Source organism: Ambystoma mexicanum, assembly GCF_040938575.1.
Source record: "Ambystoma mexicanum isolate Mex_15411 chromosome 12 unlocalized genomic scaffold, UKY_AmexF1_1 Mex_chr12_unloc.1, whole genome shotgun sequence".
Taxonomy (NCBI): domain Eukaryota; kingdom Metazoa; phylum Chordata; class Amphibia; order Caudata; family Ambystomatidae; genus Ambystoma; species Ambystoma mexicanum.
In genome coordinates, this window is record NW_027182322.1 from 4,714,943 (window position 1) to 4,740,982 (window position 26,040).

At 45.9% G+C, this 26,040-nt stretch overlaps 4 non-coding genes across 4 annotated transcripts; all 4 read left to right on the forward strand.

Annotated features, from left to right (window-relative positions):
- The first annotated feature begins 763 nt into the window (after window positions 1-763).
- TRNAH-GUG (transfer RNA histidin (anticodon GUG)) lies at window positions 764-835 on the forward strand. Its single transcript has one exon. It is a non-coding gene; the product is annotated as a tRNA-His (tRNA).
- Window positions 836-7,935: 7,100 nt separating this feature from the next.
- On the forward strand, window positions 7,936-8,007 carry TRNAH-GUG (transfer RNA histidin (anticodon GUG)). The gene has a single exon. It is a non-coding gene; the product is annotated as a tRNA-His (tRNA).
- A 9,442-nt stretch (window positions 8,008-17,449) lies between these two features.
- On the forward strand, window positions 17,450-17,521 carry TRNAH-GUG (transfer RNA histidin (anticodon GUG)). Its single transcript has one exon. It is a non-coding gene; the product is annotated as a tRNA-His (tRNA).
- Window positions 17,522-22,151: 4,630 nt separating this feature from the next.
- On the forward strand, window positions 22,152-22,223 carry TRNAH-GUG (transfer RNA histidin (anticodon GUG)). Its single transcript has one exon. It is a non-coding gene; the product is annotated as a tRNA-His (tRNA).
- The last annotated feature ends 3,817 nt before the right edge of the window (window positions 22,224-26,040 follow it).

Below are 26,040 nucleotides of genomic sequence, written 5' to 3' on the forward strand. Positions count from 1 at the left end.
CTTCCTGAGGGTGAGACAGGGAGGAGATAAAATCCCTGTATGAAGCCGAGAGAACGAGGAGACATGAACGTGCATCCATGTATGCGGGCGAGAAGGGAAGGAGCATTGGTCATGCATCCCTGCATGAGGGTGAGACAGGGAGGAGATAAAATCCCTGTATGAAGCCAAGAGAACGAGGCGGCATGAACATGCATCCTTGTATGCAGATGTGACATGGAGTCATCATGAACATGCATCCCTTTATAAGGACATAACATGGAGGACGCATGAACATGAATGCCTGAATTTTATGGTGGTGGCCTTCGGGTGATTTGGCACGTGCAATTGGTGAAGAGCACTTCTCCAGCGCAAAAAAATAAATGTACTATTAGCACCCCGGAGGGAGCCTCTGCACTTCTTATAGGGAGAAAACTCTGCAATGAAAGGGGACAGGGTCAATAACAGCTGTAAACTCTCACAAGACCATCACTGCTCTCACACTTTCCTGCTCTCAGGCTGGCGGGCCATTATCGGCCCTGGCTGCCGCACCATTGCCAGGTTTGTGTAACTATATTATTTCTAATTGGCTCCACTTTGATGACTTTCATTTGGATTCTGACTTGATTATTGAGATCTTAAATAAGTGACTGGGGATCAGGTGTCCACTTATTCTCATGGATAACATCACAACCAACCTTTAATTCAAACATGAGTCATGACATCACAGATGGAGTACAGCTTATGATAGAGGTGGAACGTCACATTGTAGCAGCCCAAGTAGCTCGCTGTGATCGTATAGTGGTTAGTACTCTGCGTTGTGGCCGCAGCAACCTCGGTTCGAATCCGAGTCACGGCATTGCGGTGAGGCAATGTCACGGCAGTTGGGCAGATATTTTAGAATTTCCATTAATACATTGGCAATCTCTGTGGAGGACTGAAACAATTCGATATGTCCTGTTGCTGTTATGAACCTTTTGTTTCTTTAATGCTCTTTGCACACTTTTTCATCGGGTGACTGTAATGTATTTCAACCAAATCTAATTAAGAGCGCATTATGTGGTGACATTTGCAGTACATGAAACATTATAACACTGCCATTTACGTCAATAACCACTAGCTTGATTAAGACATATGTATTGCAGCGACAGTATTTCCCAGTTACAAATGGGAATAAAAACAACATCCGCGAGGGATTGAACCAACGACATTTAACTGATGTTGCCAATGGAGCGCGTTACAGAGAGCGCGAGGTCCCGCCTTTACAGTCACACGCTGATGATAATACAGATGTTTAAATAAACAGGCATATCTGTGGACTTGTGGTCTTTCTACATTGGGACTCATAGTCTAGTCCTAGGCTATTGTAGGCACTGGCGTATCTTTTAGTGGAATGAGAGGCATTCTGTAGTCGCGTGAAAGGACCTTTCAAGTCAATCTGATCTGTATTGTCCTGTGAAAAAAAGCGTTCTTAGACACAGTGAGGAGTTTTTGGGGATAATGGGAAAATCATTTCCAACTAAATGACAGGAATTTCTTAGTCCAATCATGAGGTGTGCTAGGCTTTTTTATACTGTGGCGGAAAGAGAGAGAGTATAACAGTTATTATAAATAAAGGGCCAAGGAAGTGACAGTTTATGGAAGGAACAATTTGCACATAGTTTTAGAATGTGGTCAGGAGGAGGACAATGTGCTTACACATATGAAACATTAGAAGGTAGACATTATGGAAGCACATATATTTCTTTATTTTGATTGTATTTGGGGAGAGGGGGTTAATATAGCACGTCCAATGTGGAAAAGTGCTTTCCATAGCACCTTGCAGGTGGGCGACATCTAGAGCTGTGCAGTAGCCACCCATGCCCCAGACGTCAAAGAGAACAAGAAGTTACACATGTTGGAAGTGAGGGTGAGACATTGAGGAGATATGATCCCCGTATGAAGCCGAGAGAAGGAGGAGGCGTGAACGTGCATCCATATATGCAGGCGAGAAGGGAAGGAGCATTGGTCATGCATCCCTGCATGAGGGTGAGACAGGGAGGAGATATGATCCCCGTATGAAGCCGAGAGAAGGCGGAGGCGTGAACATGCATCCATGTATGCGGGCGAGACAGGAAGGAGCATTGGTCATGCATCCCTGCATGAGGGTGAGACAGGGAGGAGATATGATCCCCGTATGAAGCCGAGAGAAGGAGGAGGCGTGAACGTGCATCCATGTATGCAGGCGAGAAGGGAAGGAGCATTGGTCATGCATCCCTGCATGAGGGTGAGACAGGGAGGAGATATGATCCCCGTATGAAGCCGAGAGAAGGAGGAGGCGTGAACGTGCATCCATGGATGCGGGCGAGACAGGAAGGAGCATTGGTCATGCATCCCTGCATGAGGGTGAGACAGGGAGGAGATATGATCCCCCTATGAAGCCGAGAGAAGGAGGAGGCGTGAACGTGCATCCATGTATTAGGGCGAGACGGGAAGGAGCATTGGTCATGCATCCCTTCCTGAGGGTGAGACAGGGAGGAGATAAAATCCCCGAATGAAGCCGAGAGAACGAGGAGACATGAACGTGCATCCATGTATGCGGGCGAGAAGGGAAGGAGCATTGGTCATGCATCCCTGCATGAGGGTGAGACAGGGAGGAGATAAAATCCCTGTATGAAGCCAAGAGAACGAGGCGGCATGAACATGCATCCTTGTATGCAGGTGTGACATGGAGTCATCATGAACATGCATCCCTTTATAAGGACATAACATGGAGGACGCATGAACATGAATGCCTGAATTTTATGGTGGTGGCCTTCGGGTGATTTGGCACGTGCAATTGGTGAAGAGCACTTCTCCTGCGCAAAAAAATAAATGTACTATTAGCACCCCGGAGGGAGCCTCTGCACTTCCTATAGGGAGAAAACTCTGCAATGGAAGGGGACAGGGTCAATAACAGCTGTAAACTCTCACAAGACCATCACTGCTCTCACACTTTCCTGCTCTCAGGCTGGCGGGCCATTATCGGCCCTGGCTGCCGCACCATTGCCAGGTTTGTGTAACTATATTATTTCTAATTGGCTCCACTTTGATGACTTTCATTTGGATTCTGACTTGATTATTGAGATCTTAAATAAGTGACTGGGGATCAGGTGTCCACTTATTCTCATGGATAACATCACAACCAACCTTTAATTCAAACATGAGTCATGACATCACAGATGGAGTACAGCTTATGATAGAGGTGGAAAGTCACATGGTAGCAGCCCAAGTAGCTCGCCGTGATCGTATAGTGGTTAGTACTCTGCGTTGTGGCCGCAGCAACCTCGGTTGGAATCCGAGTCACGGCATTGCGGTGAGGCAATGTCACGGCAGTTGGGCAGATATTTTAGAATTTCCATTAATACATTGGCAATCTCTGTGGAGGACTGAAACAATTCGATATGTCCTGTTACTGTTATGAACCTTTTGTTTCTTTAATGCTCTTTGCACACTTTTTCATCGGGTGACTGTAATGTATTTCAACCAAATCTAATTAAGAGCGCATTATGTGGTGACATTTGCAGTACATGAAACATTATAACACTGCCATTTACGTCAATAACCACTAGCTTGATTAAGACATATGTATTGCAGCGACAGTATTTCCCAGTTACAAATGGGAATAAAAACAACATCCGCGAGGGATTGAACCAACGACATTTAACTGATGTTGCCAATGGAGCGCGTTACAGAGAGCGCGAGGTCCCGCCTTTACAGTCACACGCTGATGATAATACAGATGTTTAAATAAACAGGCATATCTGTGGACTTGTGGTCTTTCTACATTGGGACTCATAGTCTAGTCCTAGGCTATTGTAGGCACTGGCGTATCTTTTAGTGGAATGAGAGGCATTCTGTAGTCGCGTGAAAGGACCTTTCAAGTCAATCTGATCTGTATTGTCCTGTGGAAAAAAGCGTTCTTAGACACAGTGAGGAGTTTTTGGGGATAATGGGAAAATTATTTCCAACTAAATGACAGGAATTTCTTAGTCCAATCAGGAGGTGTGCTAGGCTTTTTTATACTGTGGCGGAAAGAGAGAGAGTATAACAGTCATTATAAATAAAGGGCCAAGGAAGTGACAGTTTATGGAAGGAACAATTTGCACATAGTTTTAGAATGTGGTCAGGAGGAGGACAATGTGCTTACACATATGAAACATTAGAAGGTAGACATTATGGAAGCACATATATTTCTTTATTTTTATTGTATTTGGGGAGAGGGGGTTAATATAGCACGTCCAATGTGGAAAAGTGCTTTCCATAGCACCTTGCAGGTGGGCGACATCTAGAGCTGTGCAGTAGCCACCCATGCCCCAGACGTCAAAGAGAACAAGAAGTTACACTTGTTGGAAGTGAGGGTGAGACATTGAGGAGATATGATCCGCGTATGAAGCCGAGAGAAGGAGGAGGCGTGAACGTGCATCCATGTATGCAGGCGAGATGGGAAGGAGCATTGGTCATGCATCCCTGCATGAGGGTGAGACAGGGAGGAGATATGATCCCCGTATGAAGCCGAGAGAAGGAGGAGGCGTGAACATGCATCCATGTATGCGGGCGAGACAGGAAGGAGCATTGGTCATGCATCCCTGCATGAGGGTGAGACAGGGAGGAGATATGATCCCCGTATGAAGCCGAGAGAAGGAGGAGGCGTGAACGTGCATCCATGTATGCAGGCGAGACAGGAAGGAGCATTGGTCATGCATCCCTGCATGAGGGTGAGACAGGGAGGAGATATGATCCCCGTATGAAGCCGAGAGAAGGAGGATACGTGAACGTGCATCCATGTATGCGGGCGAGACGGGAAGGAGCATTGGTCATGCATCCCTTCCTGAGGGTGAGACAGGGAGGAGATAAAATCCCTGTATGAAGCCGAGAGAACGAGGAGACATGAACGTGCATCCATGTATGCGGGCGAGAAGGGAAGGAGCATTGGTCATGCATCCCTGCATGAGGGTGAGACAGGGAGGAGATAAAATCCCTGTATGAAGCCAAGAGAACGAGGCGGCATGAACATGCATCCTTGTATGCAGATGTGACATGGAGTCATCATGAACATGCATCCCTTTATAAGGACATAACATGGAGGACTAATGAACATGAATGCCTGAATTTTATGGTGGTGGCCTTCGGGTGATTTGGCACGTGCAATTGGTGAAGAGCACTTCTCCTGCGCAAAAAAATAAATGTACTATTAGCACCCCGGAGGGAGCCTCTGCACTTCTTATAGGGAGAAAACTCTGCAATGAAAGGGGACAGGGTCAATAACAGCTGTAAACTCTCACAAGACCATCACTGCTCTCACACTTTCCTGCTCTCAGGCTGGCGGGCCATTATCGGCCCTGGCTGCCGCACCATTGCCAGGTTTGTGTAACTATATTATTTCTAATTGGCTCCACTTTGATGACTTTCATTTGGATTCTGACTTGATTATTGATATCTTAAATAAGTGACTGGGGATCAGGTGTCCACTTATTCTCATGGATAACATCACAACCAACCTTTAATTCAAACATGAGTCATGACATCACAGATGGAGTAAAGCTTATGACAGAGGTGGAACGTCACATTGTAGCAGCCCAAGTAGCTCGCAGTGATCATATAGTGGTTAGTACTCTGCGTTGTGGCCGCAGCAACCTCGGTTCGATTCCGAGTCACGGCATTGCGGTGAGGCAATGTCACGGCAGTTGGGCAGATATTTTAGAATTTCCATTAATACATTGGCAATCTCTGTGGAGGACTGAAACAATTCGATATGTCCTGTTACTGTTATGAACCTTTTGTTTCTTTAATGCTCTTTGCACACTTTTTCATCGGGTGACTGTAATGTATTTCAACCAAATCTAATTAAGAGCGCATTATGTGGTGACATTTGCAGTACATGAAACATTATAACACTGCCATTTACGTCAATAACCACTAGCTTGATTAAGACATATGTATTGCAGCGACAGTATTTCCCAGTTACAAATGGGAATAAAAACAACATCCGCGAGGGATTGAACCAACGACATTTAACTGATGTTGCCAATGGAGCGCGTTACAGAGAGCGCAAAGTCCCGCCTTTACAGTCACACGCTGATGATAATACAGATGTTTAAATAAACAGGCATATCTGTGGACTTGTGGTCTTTCTACATTGGGACTCATAGTCTAGTCCTAGGCTATTGTAGGCACTGGCGTATCTTTTAGTGGAATGAGAGGCATTCTGTAGTCGCGTGAAAGGACCTTTCAAGTCAATCTGATCTGTATTGTCCTGTGAAAAAAAGCGTTCTTAGACACAGTGAGGAGTTTTTGGGGATAATGGGAAAATCATTTCCAACTAAATGACAGGAATTTCTTAGTCCAATCATGAGGTGTGCTAGGCTTTTTTATACTGTGGCGGAAAGAGAGAGAGTATAACAGTCATTATAAATAAAGGGCCAAGGAAGTGACAGTTTATGGAAGGAACAATTTGCACATAGTTTTAGAATGTGGTCAGGAGGAGGACAATGTGCTTACACATATGAAACATTAGAAGGTAGACATTATGGAAGCACATATATTTCTTTATTTTTATTGTATTTGGGGAGAGGGGGTTAATATAGCACGTCCAATGTGGAAAAGTGCTTTCCATAGCACCTTGCAGGTGGGCGACATCTAGAGCTGTGCAGTAGCCACCCATGCCCCAGACGTCAAAGAGAACAAGAAGTTACACATGTTGGAAGTGAGGGTGAGACATTGAGGAGATATGATCCCCCTATGAAGCCGAGAAAAGGAGGAGGCGTGAACGTGCATCCATGTATGCAGGTGAGAAGGGAAGGAACATTGGTCATGCATCCCTGCATGAGGGTGAGACAGGGAGGAGATATGATCCCCGTATGAAGCCGAGAGAAGGAGGAGGCGTGAACGTGCATCCATGTATGCGGGCGAGACAGGAAGGAGCATTGGTCATGCATCCCTGCATGAGGGTGAGACAGGGAGGAGATATGATCCCCGTATGAAGCCGAGAGAAGGAGGAGGCGTGAACGTGCATCCATGTATGCGGGCGAGACAGGAAGGAGCATTGGTCATGCATCCCTGCATGAGGGTGAGACAGGGAGGAGATATGATCCCCGTATGAAGCCGAGAGAAGGAGGAGGCGTGAACGTGCATCCATGTATGCGGGCGAGACGGGAAGGAGCATTGGTCATGCATCCCTTCCCGAGGGTGAGACAGGGAGGAGATAAAATCCCCGTATGAAGCCGAGAGAACGAGGAGACATGAACGTGCATCCATGTATGCGGGCGAGAAGGGAAGGAGCATTGGTCATGCATCCCTGCATGAGGGTGAGACAGGGAGGAGATAAAATCCCTGTATGAAGCCAAGAGAACGAGGCAGCATGAACATGCATCCTTGTATGCAGGTGTGACATGTAGTCATCATGAACATGCATCCCTTTATAAGGACATAACATGGAGGACGCATGAACATGAATGCCTGAATTTTATGGTGGTGGCCTTCGGGTGATTTGGCGCGTGCAATTGGTGAAGAGCACTTCTCCTGCGCAAAAAAATAAATTTACTATTAGCACCCCGGAGGGAGCCTCTGCACTTCTTATAGGGAGAAAACTCTGCAATGGAAGGGGACAGGGTCAATAACAGCTGTAAACTCTCACAAGACCATCACTGCTCTCACACTTTCCTGCTCTCAGGCTGGCGGGCCATTTTCGGCCCTGGCTGCCGCACCATTGCCAGGTTTGTGTAACTATATTATTTCTAATTGGCTCCACTTTGATGACTTTCATTTGGATTCTGACTTGATTATTGAGATCTTAAATAAGTGACTGGGGATCAGGTGTCCACTTATTCTCATGGATAACATCACAACCAAGCTTTAATTCAAACATGAGTCATGACATCACAGATGGAGTAGAGGTTATGATAGAGGTGGAACGTCACATTGTAGCAGCCCAAGTAGCTCGCTGTGATCGTATAGTGGTTAGTACTCTGCGTTGTGGCCGCAGCAACCTCGGTTCGAATCCGAGTCACGGCATTGCGGTGAGGCAATGTCACGGCAGTTGGGCAGATATTTTAGAATTTCCATTAATACATTGGCAATCTCTGTGGAGGACTGAAACAATTCGATATGTCCTGTTACTGTTATGAACCTTTTGTTTCTTTAATGCTCTTTGCACACTTTTTCATCGGGTGACTGTAATGTATTTCAACCAAATCTAATTAAGAGCGCATTATGTGGTGACATTTGCAGTACATGAAACATTATAACACTGCCATTTACGTCAATAACCACTAGCTTGATTAAGACATATGTATTGCAGCGACAGTATTTCCCAGTTACAAATGGGAATAAAAACAACATCCGCGAGGGATTGAACCAACGACATTTAACTGATGTTGCCAATGGAGCGCGTTACAGAGAGCGCAAAGTCCCGCCTTTACAGTCACACGCTGATGATAATACAGATGTTTAAATAAACAGGCATATCTGTGGACTTGTGGTCTTTCTACATTGGGACTCATAGTCTAGTCCTAGGCTATTGTAGGCATTGGCGTATCTTCTAGTGGAATGAGAGGCATTCTGTAGTCGCGTGAAAGGACCTTTCAAGTCAATCTGATCTGTATTGTCCTGTGAAAAAAAATGTTCTTAGACACAGTGAGGAGTTTTTGGGGATAATGGGAAAATCATTTCCAACTAAATGACAGGAATTTCTTAGTCCAATCATGAGGTGTGCTAGGCATTTTTATACTGTGGCGGAAAGAGAGAGAGTATAACAGTCATTATAAATAAAGGGCCAAGGAAGTGACAGTTTATGGAAGGAACAATTTGCACATAGTTTTAGAATTTGGTCAGGAGGAGGACAATGTGCTTACACATATGAAACATTAGAAGGTAGACATTATGGAAGCACATATATTTCTTTATTTTTATTGTATTTGGGGAGAGGGGGTTAATATAGCACGTCCAATGTGGAAAAGTGCTTTCCATAGCACCTTGCAGGTGGGCGACATCTAGAGCTGTGCAGTAGCCACCCATGCCCCAGACGTCAAAGAGAACAAGAAGTTACACATGTTGGAAGTGAGGGTGAGACATTGAGGAGATATGATCCCCGTATGAAGCCGAGAAAAGGAGGAGGCGTGAACGTGCATCCATGTATGCAGGCGAGAAGGGAAGGAGCATTGGTCATGCATCCCTGCATGAGGGTGAGACAGGGAGGAGATATGATCCCCGTATGAAGCCGAGAGAAGGAGGAGGTGTGAACGTGCATCCATGTATGCGGGCGAGACAGGAAGGAGCATTGGTCATGCATCCCTGCATGAGGGTGAGACAGGGAGGAGATATGATCCCCGTATGAAGCCGAGAGAAGGAGGAGGCGTGAACGTGCATCCATGTATGCAGGCGAGAAGGGAAGGAGCATTGGTCATGCATCCCCTCATGAGGGTGAGACAGGGAGGAGATATGATCCCCGTATGAAGCCGAGAGAAGGAGGAGGCGTGAACGTGCATCCATGTATGCAGGCGAGACGGGAAGGAGCATTGGTCATGCATCCCTTCCTGAGGGTGAGACAGGGAGGAGATAAAATCCCCGTATGAAGCCGAGAGAACGAGGAGACATGAACGTGCATCCATGTATGCGGGCGAGAAGGGAAGGAGCATTGGTCATGCATCCCTGCATGAGGGTGAGACAGGGAGAAGATAAAATCCCTGTATGAAGCCAAGAGAACGAGGCGGCATGAACATGCATCCTTGTATGCAGGTGTGACATGGAGTCATCATGAACATGCATCCCTTTATAAGGACATAACATGGAGGACGCATGAACATGAATGCCTGAATTTATGGTGGTGGCCTTCGGGTGATTTGGCACGTGCAATTGGTGAAGAGCACTTCTCCTGCGCAAAAAAATAAATTTACTATTAGCACCCCGGAGGGAGCCTCTGCACTTCTGATAGGGAGAAAACTCTGCAATGGAAGGGGACAGGGTCAATAACAGCTGTAAACTCTCACAAGACCATCACTGCTCTCACACTTTCCTGCTCTCAGGCTGGCGGGCCATTATCGGCCCTGGCTGCCGCACCATTGCCAGGTTTGTGTAACTATATTATTTCTAATTGGCTCCACTTTGATGACTTTCATTTGGATTCTGACTTGATTATTGAGATCTTAAATAAGTGACTGGGGATCAGGTGTCCACTTATTCTCATGGATAACATCACAACCAACCTTTAATTCAAACATGAGTCATGACATCACAGATGGAGTACAGCTTATGATAGAGGTGGAACGTCACATTGTAGCAGCCCAAGTAGCTCGCCGTGATCGTATAGTGGTTAGTACTCTGCGTTGTGGCCGCAGCAAACTCGGTTCGAATCCGAGTCACGGCATTGCGGTGAGGCAATGTCACGGCAGATATTTTAGAATTTCCATTAATACATTGGCAATCTCTGTGGAGGACTGAAACAATTCGATATGTCCTGTTACTGTTATGAACCTTTTGTTTCTTTAATGCTCTTTGCACACTTTTTCATCGGGTGACTGTAATGTATTTCAACCAAATCTAATTAAGAGCGCATTATGTGGTGACATTTGCAGTACATGAAACATTATAACACTGCCATTTACGTCAATAACCACTAGCTTGATTAAGACATATGTATTGCAGCGACAGTATTTCCCAGTTACAAATGGGAATAAAAACAACATCCGCGAGGGATTGAACCAACGACATTTAACTGATGTTGCCAATGGAGCGCGTTACAGAGAGCGCAAGGTCCCGCCTTTACAGTCACATGCTGATGATAATACAGATGTTTAAATAAACAGGCATATCTGTGGACTTGTGGTCTTTCTACATTGGGACTCATAGTCTAGTCCTAGGCTATTGTAGGCACTGGCGTATCTTTTAGTGGAATGAGAGGCATTCTGTAGTCGCGTGAAAGGACCTTTCAAGTCAATCTGATCTGTATTGTCCTGTGAAAAAAAGCGTTCTTAGACACAGTGAGGAGTTTTTGGGGATAATGGGAAAATCATTTCCAACTAAATGACAGGAATTTCTTAGTCCAATCATGAGGTGTGCTAGGCTTTTTTATACTGTGGCGGAAAGAGAGAGAGTATAATAGTCATTATAAATAAAGGGCGAAGGAAGTGACAGTTTATGGAAGGAACAATTTGCACATAGTTTTAGAATGTGGTCAGGAGGAGGACAATGTGCTTACACATATGAAACATTAGAAGGTAGACATTATGGAAGCACATATATTTCTTTATTTTTATTGTATTTGGGGAGAGGGGGTTAATATAGCACGTCCAATGTGGAAAAGTGCTTTCCATAGCACCTTGCAGGTGGGCGACATCTAGATCTGTGCAGTAGCCACCCATGCCCCAGACGTCAAAGAGAACAAGAAGTTACACATGTTGGAAGTGAGGGTGAGACATTGAGGAGATATGATCCCCGTATGAAGCCGAGAGAAGGAGGAGGCGTGAACGTGCATCCATGTATGCAGGCGAGAAGGGAAGGAGCATTGGTCATGCATCCCTGCATGAGGGTGAGACAGGGAGGAGATATGATCCCCGTATGAAGCCGAGAGAAGGAGGAGGCGTGAACGTGCATCCATGTATGCGGGCGAGACAGGAAGGAGCGTTGGTCATGCATCCCTGCATGAGGGTGAGACAGGGAGGAGATATGATCCCCGTATGAAGCCGAGAGAAGGAGGAGGCGTGAACGTTGCTCCATGTATGCAGGCGAGAAGGGAAGGAGCATTGGTCATGCATCCCTGCATGAGGGTGAGACAGGGAGGAGATATGATCCCCGTATGAAGCCGAGAGAAGGAGGAGGCGTGAACGTGCATCCATGTATGCGGGCGAGACAGGAAGGAGCATTGGTCATGCATCCCTGCATGAGGGTGAGACAGGGAGGAGATATGATCCCCGTATGAAGCCGAGAGAAGGAGGAGGCGTGAACGTGCATCCATGTATGCGGGCGAGACGGGAAGGAGCATTGGTCATGCATCCCTTCCTGAGGGTGAGACAGGGAGGAGATAAAATCCCCGTATGAAGCCGAGAGAACGACAAGACATGAACGTGCATCCATGTATGCGGGCGAGAAGGGAAGGAGCATTGGTCATGCATCCCTGCATGAGGGTGAGACAGGAAGGAGATAAAATCCCTTTATGAAGCCAAGAGAACGAGGCGGCATGAACATGCATCCTTGTATGCAGGTGTGACATGGAGTCATCATGAACATGCATCCCTTTATAAGGACATAACATGGAGGACGCATGAACATGAATGCCTGAATTTTATGGTGGTGGCCTTCGGGTGATTTGGCACGTGCAATTGGTCAAGAGCACTTCTCCTGCGCAAAAAAATAAATGTACTATTAGCACCCCGGAGGGAGCCTCTGCACTTCTTATAGGGAGAAAACTCTGCAATGGAAGGGGACAGGTTCAATAACAGCTGTAAACTCTCACAAGACCATCACTGCTCTCACACTTTCCTGCTCTCAGGCTGGCGGGCCATTATCAGCCCTGGCTGCCGCACCATTGCCAGGTTTGTGTAACTATATTATTTCTAATTGGCTCCACTTTGATGACTTTCATTTGGATTCTGACTTGATTATTGAGATCTTAAATAAGTGACTGGGGATCAGTTGTCCACTTATTCTCATGGATAACATCACAACCAACCTTTAATTCAAACATGAGTCATGACATCACAGATGGAGTACAGCTTATGATAGAGGTGGAACGTCGCATTGTAGCTGCCCAAGTAGCTCGCCGTGATCGTATAGTGGTTAGTACTCTGCGTTGTGGCCGCAGCAACCTCTGTTCAAATCTGAGTCACGGCATTGCGGTGAGGCAATGTCACGGCAGTTGGGCAGATATTTTAGAATTTCCATTAATACATTGGCAATCTCTGTGGAGGACTGAAACAATTCGATATGTCCTGTTACTGTTATGAACCTTTTGTTTCTTTAATGCTCTTTGCACACTTTTTCATCGGGTGACTGTAATGTATTTCAACCAAATCTAATTAAGAGCGCATTATGTGGTGACATTTGCAGTACATGAAACATTATAACACTGCCATTTACGTCAATAACCACTAGCTTGATTAAGACATATGTATTGCAGCGACAGTATTTCCCAGTTACAAATGGGAATAAAAACAACATCCGCGAGGGATTGAACCAACGACATTTAACTGATGTTGCCAATGGAGCTCGTTACAGAGAGCGCGAGGTCCCGCCTTTACAGTCACACGCTGATGATAATACAGATGTTTAAATAAACAGGCATATCTGTGGACTTGTGGTCTTTCTACATTGGGACTCATAGTCTAGTCCTAGGCTATTGTAGGCACTGGCGTATCTTTTAGTGGAATGAGAGGCATTCTGTAGTCGCGTGAAAGGACCTTTCAAGTCAATCTGATCTGTATTGTCCTGTGAAAAAAAGCGTTCTTAGACACAGTGAGGAGTTTTTGGGGATAATGGGAAAATCATTTCCAACTAAATGACAGGAATTTCTTAGTCCAATCATGAGGTGTGCTAGGCTTTTTTATACTGTGGCGGAAAGAGAGAGAGTATAACAGTCATTATAAATAAAGGGCCAAGGAAGTGACAGTTTATGGAAGGAACAATTTGCACATAGTTTTAGAATGTGGTCAGGAGGAGGACAATGTGCTTACACATATGAAACATTAGAAGGTAGACATTATGGAAGCACATATATTTCTTTATTTTTATTGTATTTGGGGAGAGGGGGTTAATATAGCACGTCCAATGTGGAAAAGTGCTTTCCATAGCACCTTGCAGGTGGGCGACATCTAGAGCTGTGCAGTAGCCACCCATGCCCCAGACGTCAAAGAGAACAAGAAGTTACACATGTTGGAAGTGAGGGTGAGACATTGAGGAGATATGATCCCCCTATGAAGCCGAGAAAAGGAGGAGGCGTGAACGTGCATCCATGTATGCAGGTGAGAAGGGAAGGAACATTGGTCATGCATCCCTGCATGAGGGTGAGACAGGGAGGAGATATGATCCCCGTATGAAGCCGAGAGAAGGAGGAGGCGTGAACGTGCATCCATGTATGCGGGCGAGACAGGAAGGAGCATTGGTCATGCATCCCTGCATGAGGGTGAGACAGGGAGGAGATATGATCCCCGTATGAAGCCGAGAGAAGGAGGAGGCGTGAACGTGCATCCATGTATGCGGGCGAGACAGGAAGGAGCATTGGTCATGCATCCCTGCATGAGGGTGAGACAGGGAGGAGATATGATCCCCGTATGAAGCCGAGAGAAGGAGGAGGCGTGAACGTGCATCCATGTATGCGGGCGAGACGGGAAGGAGCATTGGTCATGCATCCCTTCCCGAGGGTGAGACAGGGAGGAGATAAAATCCCCGTATGAAGCCGAGAGAACGAGGAGACATGAACGTGCATCCATGTATGCGGGCGAGAAGGGAAGGAGCATTGGTCATGCATCCCTGCATGAGGGTGAGACAGGGAGAAGATAAAATCCCTGTATGAAGCCAAGAGAACGAGGCGGCATGAACATGCATCCTTGTATGCAGGTGTGACATGGAGTCATCATGAACATGCATCCCTTTATAAGGACATAACATGGAGGACGCATGAACATGAATGCCTGAATTTTATGGTGGTGGCCTTCGGGTGATTTGGCACGTGCAATTGGTGAAGAGCACTTCTCCTGCGCAAAAAAATAAATTTACTATTAGCACCCCGGAGGGAGCCTCTGCACTTCTTATAGGGAGAAAACTCTGCAATGGAAGGGGACAGGGTCAATAACAGCTGTAAACTCTCACAAGACCATCACTGCTCTCACACTTTCCTGCTCTCAGGCTGGCGGGCCATTATCGGCCCTGGCTGCCGCACCATTGCCAGGTTTGTGTAACTATATTATTTCTAATTGGCTCCACTTTGATGACTTTCATTTGGATTCTGACTTGATTATTGAGATCTTAAATAAGTGACTGGGGATCAGGTGTCCACTTATTCTCATGGATAACATCACAACCAACCTTTAATTCAAACATGAGTCATGACATCACAGATGGAGTACAGCTTATGATAGAGGTGGAACGTCACATTGTAGCAGCCCAAGTAGCTCGCCGTGATCGTATAGTGGTTAGTACTCTGCGTTGTGGCCGCAGCAAACTCGGTTCGAATCCGAGTCACGGCATTGCGGTAAGGCAATGTCACGGCAGTTGGGCAGATATTTTAGAATTTCCATTAATACATTGGCAATCTCTGTGGAGGACTGAAACAATTCGATATGTCCTGTTACTGTTATGAACCTTTTGTTTCTTTAATGCTCTTTGCACACTTTTTCATCGGGTGACTGTAATGTATTTCAACCAAATCTAATTAAGAGCGCATTATGTGGTGACATTTGCAGTACATGAAACATTATAACACTGCCATTTACGTCAATAACCACTAGCTTGATTAAGACATATGTATTGCAGCGACAGTATTTCCCAGTTACAAATGGGAATAAAAACAACATCCGCGAGGGATTGAACCAACGACATTTAACTGATGTTGCCAATGGAGCGCGTTACAGAGAGCGCGAGGTCCCGCCTTTACAGTCACACGCTGATGATAATACAGATGTTTAAATAAACAGGCATATCTGTGGACTTGTGGTCTTTCTACATTGGGACTCATAGTCTAGTCCTAGGCTATTGTAGGCACTGGCGTATCTTTTAGTGGAATGAGAGGCATTCTGTAGTCGCGTGAAAGGACCTTTCAAGTCAATCTGATCTGTATTGTCCTGTGAAAAAAAGCGTTCTTAGACACAGTGAGGAGTTTTTGGGGATAATGGGAAAATCATTTCCAACTAAATGACAGGAATTTCTTAGTCCAATCATGAGGTGTGCTAGGCTTTTTTATACTGTGGCGGAAAGAGAGAGAGTATAACAGTCATTATAAATAAAGGGCCAAGGAAGTGACAGTTTATGGAAGGAACAATTTGCACATAGTTTTAGAATGTGGTCAGGAGGAGGACAATGTGCTTACACATATGAAACATTAGAAGGTAGACATTATGGAAGCACATATATTTCTTTATTTTTATTGTATTTGGGGAGAGGGGGTTAATATAGCACGTCCAATGTGGAAAAGTGCTTTCCATAGCACCTTGCAGGTGGGCGACATCTAGAGCTGTGCAGTAGCCACCCATGCCCCAGACGTCAAAGAGAACAAGAAGTTACACATGTTGGAAGTGAGGGTGAGACATTGAAGAGATATGATCCCCCTATGAAGCAGAGAAAAGGAGGAGGCGTGAACGTGCATCCATGTATGCAGGTGAGAAGGGAAGGAACATTGGTCATGCATCCCTGCATGAGGGTGAGACAGGGAGGAGATATGATCCCCGTATGAAGCCGAGAGAAGGAGGAGGCGTGAACGTGCATCCATGTATGCGGGCGAGACAGGAAGGAGCATTGGTCATGCATCCCTGCATGAGGGTGAGACAGGGAGGAGATATGATCCCCGTATGAAGCCGAGAGAAGGAGGAGGCGTGAACGTGCATCCATGTATGCGGGCGAGACAGGAAGGAGCATTGGTCATGCATCCCTGCATGAGGGTGAGACAGGGAGGAGATATGATCCCCGTATGAAGCCGAGAGAAGGAGGAGGCGTGAACGTGCATCCATGTATGCGGGCGAGACGGGAAGGAGCATTGGTCATGCATCCCTTCCCGAGGGTGAGACAGGGAGGAGATAAAATCCCCGTATGAAGCCGAGAGAACGAGGAGACATGAACGTGCATCCATGTATGCGGGCGAGAAGGGAAGGAGCATTGGTCATGCATCCCTGCATGAGGGTGAGACAGGGAGGAGATAAAATCCCTGTATGAAGCCAAGAGAACGAGGCGGCATGAACATGCATCCTTGTATGCAGGTGTGACATGTAGTCATCATGAACATGCATCCCTTTATAAGGACATAACATGGAGGACGCATGAACATGAATGCCTGAATTTTATGGTGGTGGCCTTCGGGTGATTTGGCGCGTGCAATTGGTGAAGAGCACTTCTCCTGCGCAAAAAAATAAATTTACTATTAGCACCCCGGAGGGAGCCTCTGCACTTCTTATAGGGAGAAAACTCTGCAATGGAAGGGGACAGGGTCAATAACAGCTGTAAACTCTCACAAGACCATCACTGCTCTCACACTTTCCTGCTCTCAGGCTGGCGGGCCATTTTCGGCCCTGGCTGCCGCACCATTGCCAGGTTTGTGTAACTATATTATTTCTAATTGGCTCCACTTTGATGACTTTCATTTGGATTCTGACTTGATTATTGAGATCTTAAATAAGTGACTGGGGATCAGGTGTCCACTTATTCTCATGGATAACATCACAACCAAGCTTTAATTCAAACATGAGTCATGACATCACAGATGGAGTACAGCTTATGATAGAGGTGGAACGTCACATTGTAGCAGCCCAAGTAGCTCGCTGTGATCGTATAGTGGTTAGTACTCTGCGTTGTGGCCGCAGCAACCTCGGTTCGAATCCGAGTCACGGCATTGCGGTGAGGCAATGTCACGGCAGTTGGGCAGATATTTTAGAATTTCCATTAATACATTGGCAATCTCTGTGGAGGACTGAAACAATTCGATATGTCCTGTTACTGTTATGAACCTTTTGTTTCTTTAATGCTCTTTGCACACTTTTTCATCGGGTGACTGTAATGTATTTCAACCAAATCTAATTAAGAGCGCATTATGTGGTGACATTTGCAGTACATGAAACATTATAACACTGCCATTTACGTCAATAACCACTAGCTTGATTAAGACATATGTATTGCAGCGACAGTATTTCCCAGTTACAAATGGGAATAAAAACAACATCCGCGAGGGATTGAACCAACGACATTTAACTGATGTTGCCAATGGAGCGCGTTACAGAGAGCGCAAAGTCCCGCCTTTACAGTCACACGCTGATGATAATACAGATGTTTAAATAAACAGGCATATCTGTGGACTTGTGGTCTTTCTACATTGGGACTCATAGTCTAGTCCTAGGCTATTGTAGGCACTGGCGTATCTTCTAGTGGAATGAGAGGCATTCTGTAGTCGCGTGAAAGGACCTTTCAAGTCAATCTGATCTGTATTGTCCTGTGAAAAAAAATGTTCTTAGACACAGTGAGGAGTTTTTGGGGATAATGGGAAAATCATTTCCAACTAAATGACAGGAATTTCTTAGTCCAATCATGAGGTGTGCTAGGCATTTTTATACTGTGGCGGAAAGAGAGAGAGTATAACAGTCATTATAAATAAAGGGCCAAGGAAGTGACAGTTTATGGAAGGAACAATTTGCACATAGTTTTAGAATTTGGTCAGGAGGAGGACAATGTGCTTACACATATGAAACATTAGAAGGTAGACATTATGGAAGCACATATATTTCTTTATTTTTATTGTATTTGGGGAGAGGGGGTTAATATAGCACGTCCAATGTGGAAAAGTGCTTTCCATAGCACCTTGCAGGTGGGCGACATCTAGAGCTGTGCAGTAGCCACCCATGCCCCAGACGTCAAAGAGAACAAGAAGTTACACATGTTGGAAGTGAGGGTGAGACATTGAGGAGATATGATCCCGGTATGAAGCCGAGAAAAGGAGGAGGCGTGAACGTGCATCCATGTATGCAGGCGAGAAGGGAAGGAGCATTGGTCATGCATCCCTGCATGAGGGTGAGACAGGGAGGAGATATGATCCCCGTATGAAGCCGAGAGAAGGAGGAGGCGTGAACGTGCATCCATGTATGCGGGCGAGACAGGAAGGAGCATTGGTCATGCATCCCTGCATGAGGGTGAGACAGGGAGGAGATATGATCCCCGTATGAAGCCGAGAGAAGGAGGAGGCGTGAACGTGCATCCATGTATGCGGGCGAGACAGGAAGGAGCATTGGTCATGCATCCCTGCATGAGGGTGAGACAGGGAGGAGATATGATCCCCGTATGAAGCCGAGAGAAGGAGGAGGCGTGAACGTGCATCCATGTATGCGGGCGAGACGGGAAGGAGCATTGGTCATGCATCCCTTCCCGAGGGTGAGACAGGGAGGAGATAAAATCCCCGTATGAAGCCGAGAGAACGAGGAGACATGAACGTGCATCCATGTATGCGGGCGAGAAGGGAAGGAGCATTGGTCATGCATCCCTGCATGAGGGTGAGACAGGGAGGAGATAAAATCCCTGTATGAAGCCAAGAGAACGAGGCGGCATGAACATGCATCCTTGTATGCAGGTGTGACATGTAGTCATCATGAACATGCATCCCTTTATAAGGACATAACATGGAGGACGCATGAACATGAATGCCTGAATTTTATGGTGGTGGCCTTCGGGTGATTTGGCGCGTGCAATTGGTGAAGAGCACTTCTCCTGCGCAAAAAAATAAATTTACTATTAGCACCCCGGAGGGAGCCTCTGCACTTCTTATAGGGAGAAAACTCTGCAATGGAAGGGGACAGGGTCAATAACAGCTGTAAACTCTCACAAGACCATCACTGCTCTCACACTTTCCTGCTCTCAGGCTGGCGGGCCATTTTCGGCCCTGGCTGCCGCACCATTGCCAGGTTTGTGTAACTATATTATTTCTAATTGGCTCCACTTTGATGACTTTCATTTGGATTCTGACTTGATTATTGAGATCTTAAATAAGTGACTGGGGATCAGGTGTCCACTTATTCTCATGGATAACATCACAACCAAGCTTTAATTCAAACATGAGTCATGACATCACAGATGGAGTACAGCTTATGATAGAGGTGGAACGTCACATTGTAGCAGCCCAAGTAGCTCGCTGTGATCGTATAGTGGTTAGTACTCTGCGTTGTGGCCACAGCAACCTCGGTTCGAATCCGAGTCACGGCATTGCGGTGAGGCAATGTCACGGCAGTTGGGCAGATATTTTAGAATTTCCATGAATACATTGGCAATCTCTGTGGAGGACTGAAACAATTCGATATGTCCTGTTACTGTTATGAACCTTTTGTTTCTTTAATGCTCTTTGCACACTTTTTCATCGGGTGACTGTAATGTATTTCAACCAAATCTAATTAAGAGCGCATTATGTGGTGACATTTGCAGTACATGAAACATTATAACACTGCCATTTACGTCAATAACCACTAGCTTGATTAAGACATATGTATTGCAGCGACAGTATTTCCCAGTTACAAATGGGAATAAAAACAACATCCGCGAGGGATTGAACCAACGACATTTAACTGATGTTGCCAATGGAGCGCGTTACAGAGAGCGCAAAGTCCCGCCTTTACAGTCACACGCTGATGATAATACAGATGTTTAAATAAACAGGCATATCTGTGGACTTGTGGTCTTTCTACATTGGGACTCATAGTCTAGTCCTAGGCTATTGTAGGCACTGGCGTATCTTCTAGTGGAATGAGAGGCATTCTGTAGTCGCGTGAAAGGACCTTTCAAGTCAATCTGATCTGTATTGTCCTGTGAAAAAAAATGTTCTTAGACACAGTGAGGAGTTTTTGGGGATAATGGGAAAATCATTTCCAACTAAATGACAGGAATTTCTTAGTCCAATCATGAGGTGTGCTAGGCATTTTTATACTGTGGCGGAAAGAGAGAGAGTATAACAGTCATTATAAATAAAGGGCCAAGGAAGTGACAGTTTATGGAAGGAACAATTTGCACATAGTTTTAGAATTTGGTCAGGAGGAGGACAATGTGCTTACACATATGAAACATTAGAAGGTAGACATTATGGAAGCACATATATTTCTTTATTTTTATTGTATTTGGGGAGAGGGGGTTAATATAGCACGTCCAATGTGGAAAAGTGCTTTCCATAGCACCTTGCAGGTGGGCGACATCTAGAGCTGTGCAGTAGCCACCCATGCCCCAGACGTCAAAGAGAACAAGAAGTTACACATGTTGGAAGTGAGGGTGAGACATTGAGGAGATATGATCCCGGTATGAAGCCGAGAAAAGGAGGAGGCGTGAACGTGCATCCATGTATGCAGGCGAGAAGGGAAGGAGCATTGGTCATGCATCCCTGCATGAGGGTGAGACAGGGAGGAGATATGATCCCCGTATGAAGCCGAGAGAAGGAGGAGGCGTGAACGTGCATCCATGTATGCGGGCGAGACAGGAAGGAGCATTGGTCATGCATCCCTGCATGAGGGTGAGACAGGGAGGAGATATGATCCCCGTATGAAGCCGAGAGAAGGAGGAGGCGTGAACTTGCATCCATGTATGCAGGCGAGAAGGGAAGGAGCATTGGTCATGCATCCCCTCATGAGGGTGAGACAGGGAGGAGATATGATCCCCGTATGAAGCCGAGAGAAGGAGGAGGCGTGAACGTGCATCCATGTATGCGGGCGAGACGGGAAGGAGCATTGGTCATGCATCCCTTCCCGAGGGTGAGACAGGGAGGAGATAAAATCCCCGTATGAAGCCGAGAGAACGAGGAGACATGAACGTGCATCCATGTATGCGGGCGAGAAGGGAAGGAGCATTGGTCATGCATCCCTGCATGAGGGTGAGACAGGGAGGAGATAAAATCCGTGTATGAAGCCAAGAGAACGAGGCGGCATGAACATGCATCCTTGTATGCAGTTGTGACATGGAGTCATCATGAACATGCATCCCTTTATAAGGACATAACATGGAGGACGCATGAACATGAATGCCTGAATTTTATGGTGGTGGCCTTCGGGTGATTTGGCACGTGCAATTGGTCAAGAGCACTTCTCCTGCGCAAAAAAATAAATTTACTATTAGCACCCCGGAGGGAGCCTCTGCACTTCTTATAGGGAGAAAACTCTGCAATGGAAGGGGACAGGTTCAATAACAGCTGTAAACTCTCACAAGACCATCACTGCTCTCACACTTTCCTGCTCTCAGGCTGGCGGGCCATTATCAGCCCTGGCTGCCGCACCATTGCCAGGTTTGTGTAACTATATTATTTCTAATTGGCTCCACTTTGATGACTTTCATTTGGATTCTGACTTGATTATTGAGATCTTAAATAAGTGACTGGGGATCAGGTGTCCACTTATTCTCATGGATAACATCACAACCAACCTTTAATTCAAACATGAGTCATGACATCACAGATGGAGTACAGCTTATGATAGAGGTGGAACGTCACATTGTAGCAGCCCAAGTAGCTCGCCGTGATCGTATAGTGGTTAGTACTCTGCGTTGTGGCCGCAGCAACCTCGGTTCGAATCCGAGTCACGGCATTGCGGTGAGGCAATGTCGCGGCAGTTGGGCAGATATTTTAGAATTTCCATTAATACATTGGCAATCTCTGTGGAGGACTGAAACAATTCGATATGTCCTGTTACTGTTATGAACCTTTTGTTTCTTTAATGCTCTTTGCACACTTTTTCATCGATTGACTGTAATGTATTTCAACCAAATCTAATTAAGAGCGCATTATGTGGTGACATTTGCAGTACATGAAACATTATAACACTGCCATTTACGTCAATAACCACTAGCTTGATTAAGACATATGTATTGCAGCGACAGTATTTCCCAGTTACAAATGGGAATAAAAACAACATCCGCGAGGGATTGAACCAACGACATTTAACTGATGTTGCCAATGGAGCGCGTTACAGAGAGCGCAAAGTCCCGCCTTTACAGTCACACGCTGATGATAATACAGATGTTTAAATAAACAGGCATATCTGTGGACTTGTGGTCTTTCTACATTGGGACTCATAGTCTAGTCCTAGGCTATTGTAGGCACTGGCGTATCTTTTAGTGGAATGAGAGGCATTCTGTAGTCGCGTGAAAGGACCTTTCAAGTCAATCTGATCTGTATTGTCCTGTGAAAAAAAGCGTTCTTAGACACAGTGAGGAGTTTTTGGGGATAATGGGAAAATCATTTCCAACTAAATGACAGGAATTTCTTAGTCCAATCATGAGGTGTGCTAGGCTTTTTTATACTGTGGCGGAAAGAGAGAGAGTATAATAGTCATTATAAATAAAGGGCGAAGGAAGTGACAGTTTATGGAAGGAACAATTTGCACATAGTTTTAGAATGTGGTCAGGAGGAGGACAATGTGCTTACACATATGAAACATTAGAAGGTAGACATTATGGAAGCACATATATTTCTTTATTTTTATTGTATTTGGGGAGAGGGGGTTAATATAGCACGTCCAATGTGGAAAAGTGCTTTCCATAGCACCTTGCAGGTGGGCGACATCTAGATCTGTGCAGTAGCCACCCATGCCCCAGACGTCAAAGAGAACAAGAAGTTACACATGTTGGAAGTGAGGGTGAGACATTGAGGAGATATGATCCCCGTATGAAGCCGAGAGAAGGAGGAGGCGTGAACGTGCATCCATGTATGCAGGCGAGAAGGGAAGGAGCATTGGTCATGCATCCCTGCATGAGGGTGAGACAGGGAGGAGATATGATCCCCGTATGAAGCCGAGAGAAGGAGGAGGTGTGAACGTGCATCCATGTATGCGGGCGAGACAGGAAGGAGCGTTGGTCATGCATCCCTGCATGAGGGTGAGACAGGGAGGAGATATGATCCCCGTATGAAGCCGAGAGAAGGAGGAGGCGTGAACGTTGCTCCATGTATGCAGGCGAGAAGGGAAGGAGCATTGGTCATGCATCCCTGCATGAGGGTGAGACAGGGAGGAGATATGATCCCCGTATGAAGCCGAGAGAAGGAGGAGGCGTGAACGTGCATCCATGTATGCGGGCGAGACAGGAAGGAGCATTGGTCATGCATCCCTGCATGAGGGTGAGACAGGGAGGAGATATGATCCCCGTATGAAGCCGAGAGAAGGAGGAGGCGTGAACGTGCATCCATGTATGCGGGCGAGACGGGAAGGAGCATTGGTCATGCATCCCTTCCTGAGGGTGAGACAGGGAGGAGATAAAATCCCCGTATGAAGCCGAGAGAACGACAAGACATGAACGTGCATCCATGTATGCGGGCGAGAAGGGAAGGAGCATTGGTCATGCATCCCTGCATGAGGGTGAGACAGGGAGGAGATAAAATCCCTTTATGAAGCCAAGAGAACGAGGGGGCATGAACATGCATCCTTGTATGCAGGTGTGACATGGAGTCATCATGAACATGCATCCCTTTATAAGGACATAACATGGAGGACGCATGAACATGAATGCCTGAATTTTATGGTGGTGGCCTTCGGGTGATTTGGCACGTGCAATTGGTGAAGAGCACTTCTCCTGCGCAAAAAAAATAAATTTACTATTAGCACCCCGGAGGGAGCCTCTGCACTTCTTATAGGGAGAAAACTCTGCAATGGAAGGGGACAGGGTCAATAACAGCTGTAAACTCTCACAAGACCATCACTGCTCTCACACTTTCCTGCTCTCAGGCTGGCGGGCCATTATCGGCCCTGGCTGCCGCACCATTGCCAGGTTTGTGTAACTATATTATTTCTAATTGGCTCCACTTTGATGACTTTCATTTGGATTCTGACTTGATTATTGAGATCTTAAATAAGTGACTGGGGATCAGGTGTCCACTTATTCTCATGGATAACATCACAACCAACCTTTAATTCAAACATGAGTCATGACATAACAGATGGAGTACAGCTTATGATAGAGGTGGAACGTCGCATTGTAGCAGCCCAAGTAGCTCGCCCTGATCGTATAGTGGTTAGTACTCTGCGTTGTGGCCACAGCAACCTCGGTTCAAATCCGAGTCACGGCATTGCGGTCAGGCAATGTCACGGCAGTTGGGCAGATATTTTAGAATTTCCATTAATACATTGGCAATCTCTGTGGAGGACTGAAACAATTCGATATGTCCTGTTACTGTTATGAACCTTTTGTTTCTTTAATGCTCTTTGCACACTTTTTCATCGGATGACTGTAATGTATTTCAACCAAATCTAATTAAGAGCGCATTATGTGGTGACATTTGCAGTACATGAAACATTATAACACTGCCATTTACGTCAATAACCACTAGCTTGATTAAGACATATGTATTGCAGCGACAGTATTTCCCAGTTACAAATGGGAATAAAAACAACATCCGCGAGGGATTGAACCAACGACATTTAACTGATGTTGCCAATGGAGCGCGTTACAGAGAGTGCGAGGTCCCGCCTTTACAGTCACACGCTGATGATAATACAGATGTTTAAATAAACAGGCATATCTGTGGACTTGTGGTCTTTCTACATTGGGACTCATAGTCTAGTCCTAGGCTATTGTAGGCACTAGCGTATCTTTTAGTGGAATGAGAGGCATTCTGTAGTCGCATGAAAGGACCTTTCAAGTCAATCTGATCTGTATTGTCCTGTGAAAAAAAGCGTTCTTAGACACAGTGAGGAGTTTTTGGGGATAATGGGAAAATCATTTCCAACTAAATGACAGGAATTTCTTAGTCCAATCATGAGGTGTGCTAGGCTTTTTTATACTGTGGCGGAAATAGAGAGAGTATAACAGTCATTATAAATAAAGGGCCAAGGAAGTGACAGTTTATGGAAGGAACAATTTGCACATAGTTTTAGAATGTGGTCAGGAGGAGGACAAAGTGCTTACACATATGAAACATTAGAAGGTAGACATTATGGAAGCACATATATTTCTTTATTTTTATTGTATTTGGGGAGAGGGGGTTAATATAGCACGTCCAATGTGGAAAAGTGCTTTCCATAGCACCTTGCAGGTGGGCGACATCTAGAGCTGTGCAGTAGCCACCCATGCCCCAGACGTCAAAGAGAACAAGAAGTTACACATGTTGGAAGTGAGGGTGAGACATTGAGGAGATATGATCCCCGTATGAAGCCGAGAAAAGGAGGAGGCGTGAACGTGCATCCATGTATGCAGGCGAGAAGGGAAGGAGCATTGGTCATGCATCCCTGCATGAGGGTGAGACAGGGAGGAGATAAAATCCCTGTATGAAGCCAAGACAACGAGGCGGCATGAACGTGCATCCATGTATGCGGGCGAGAAGGGAAGGAGCATTGGTCATGCATCCCTGCATGAGGGTGAGACAGGGAGGAGATAAAATCCCTGTATGAAGCCAAGAAAACGAGGCGGCATGAA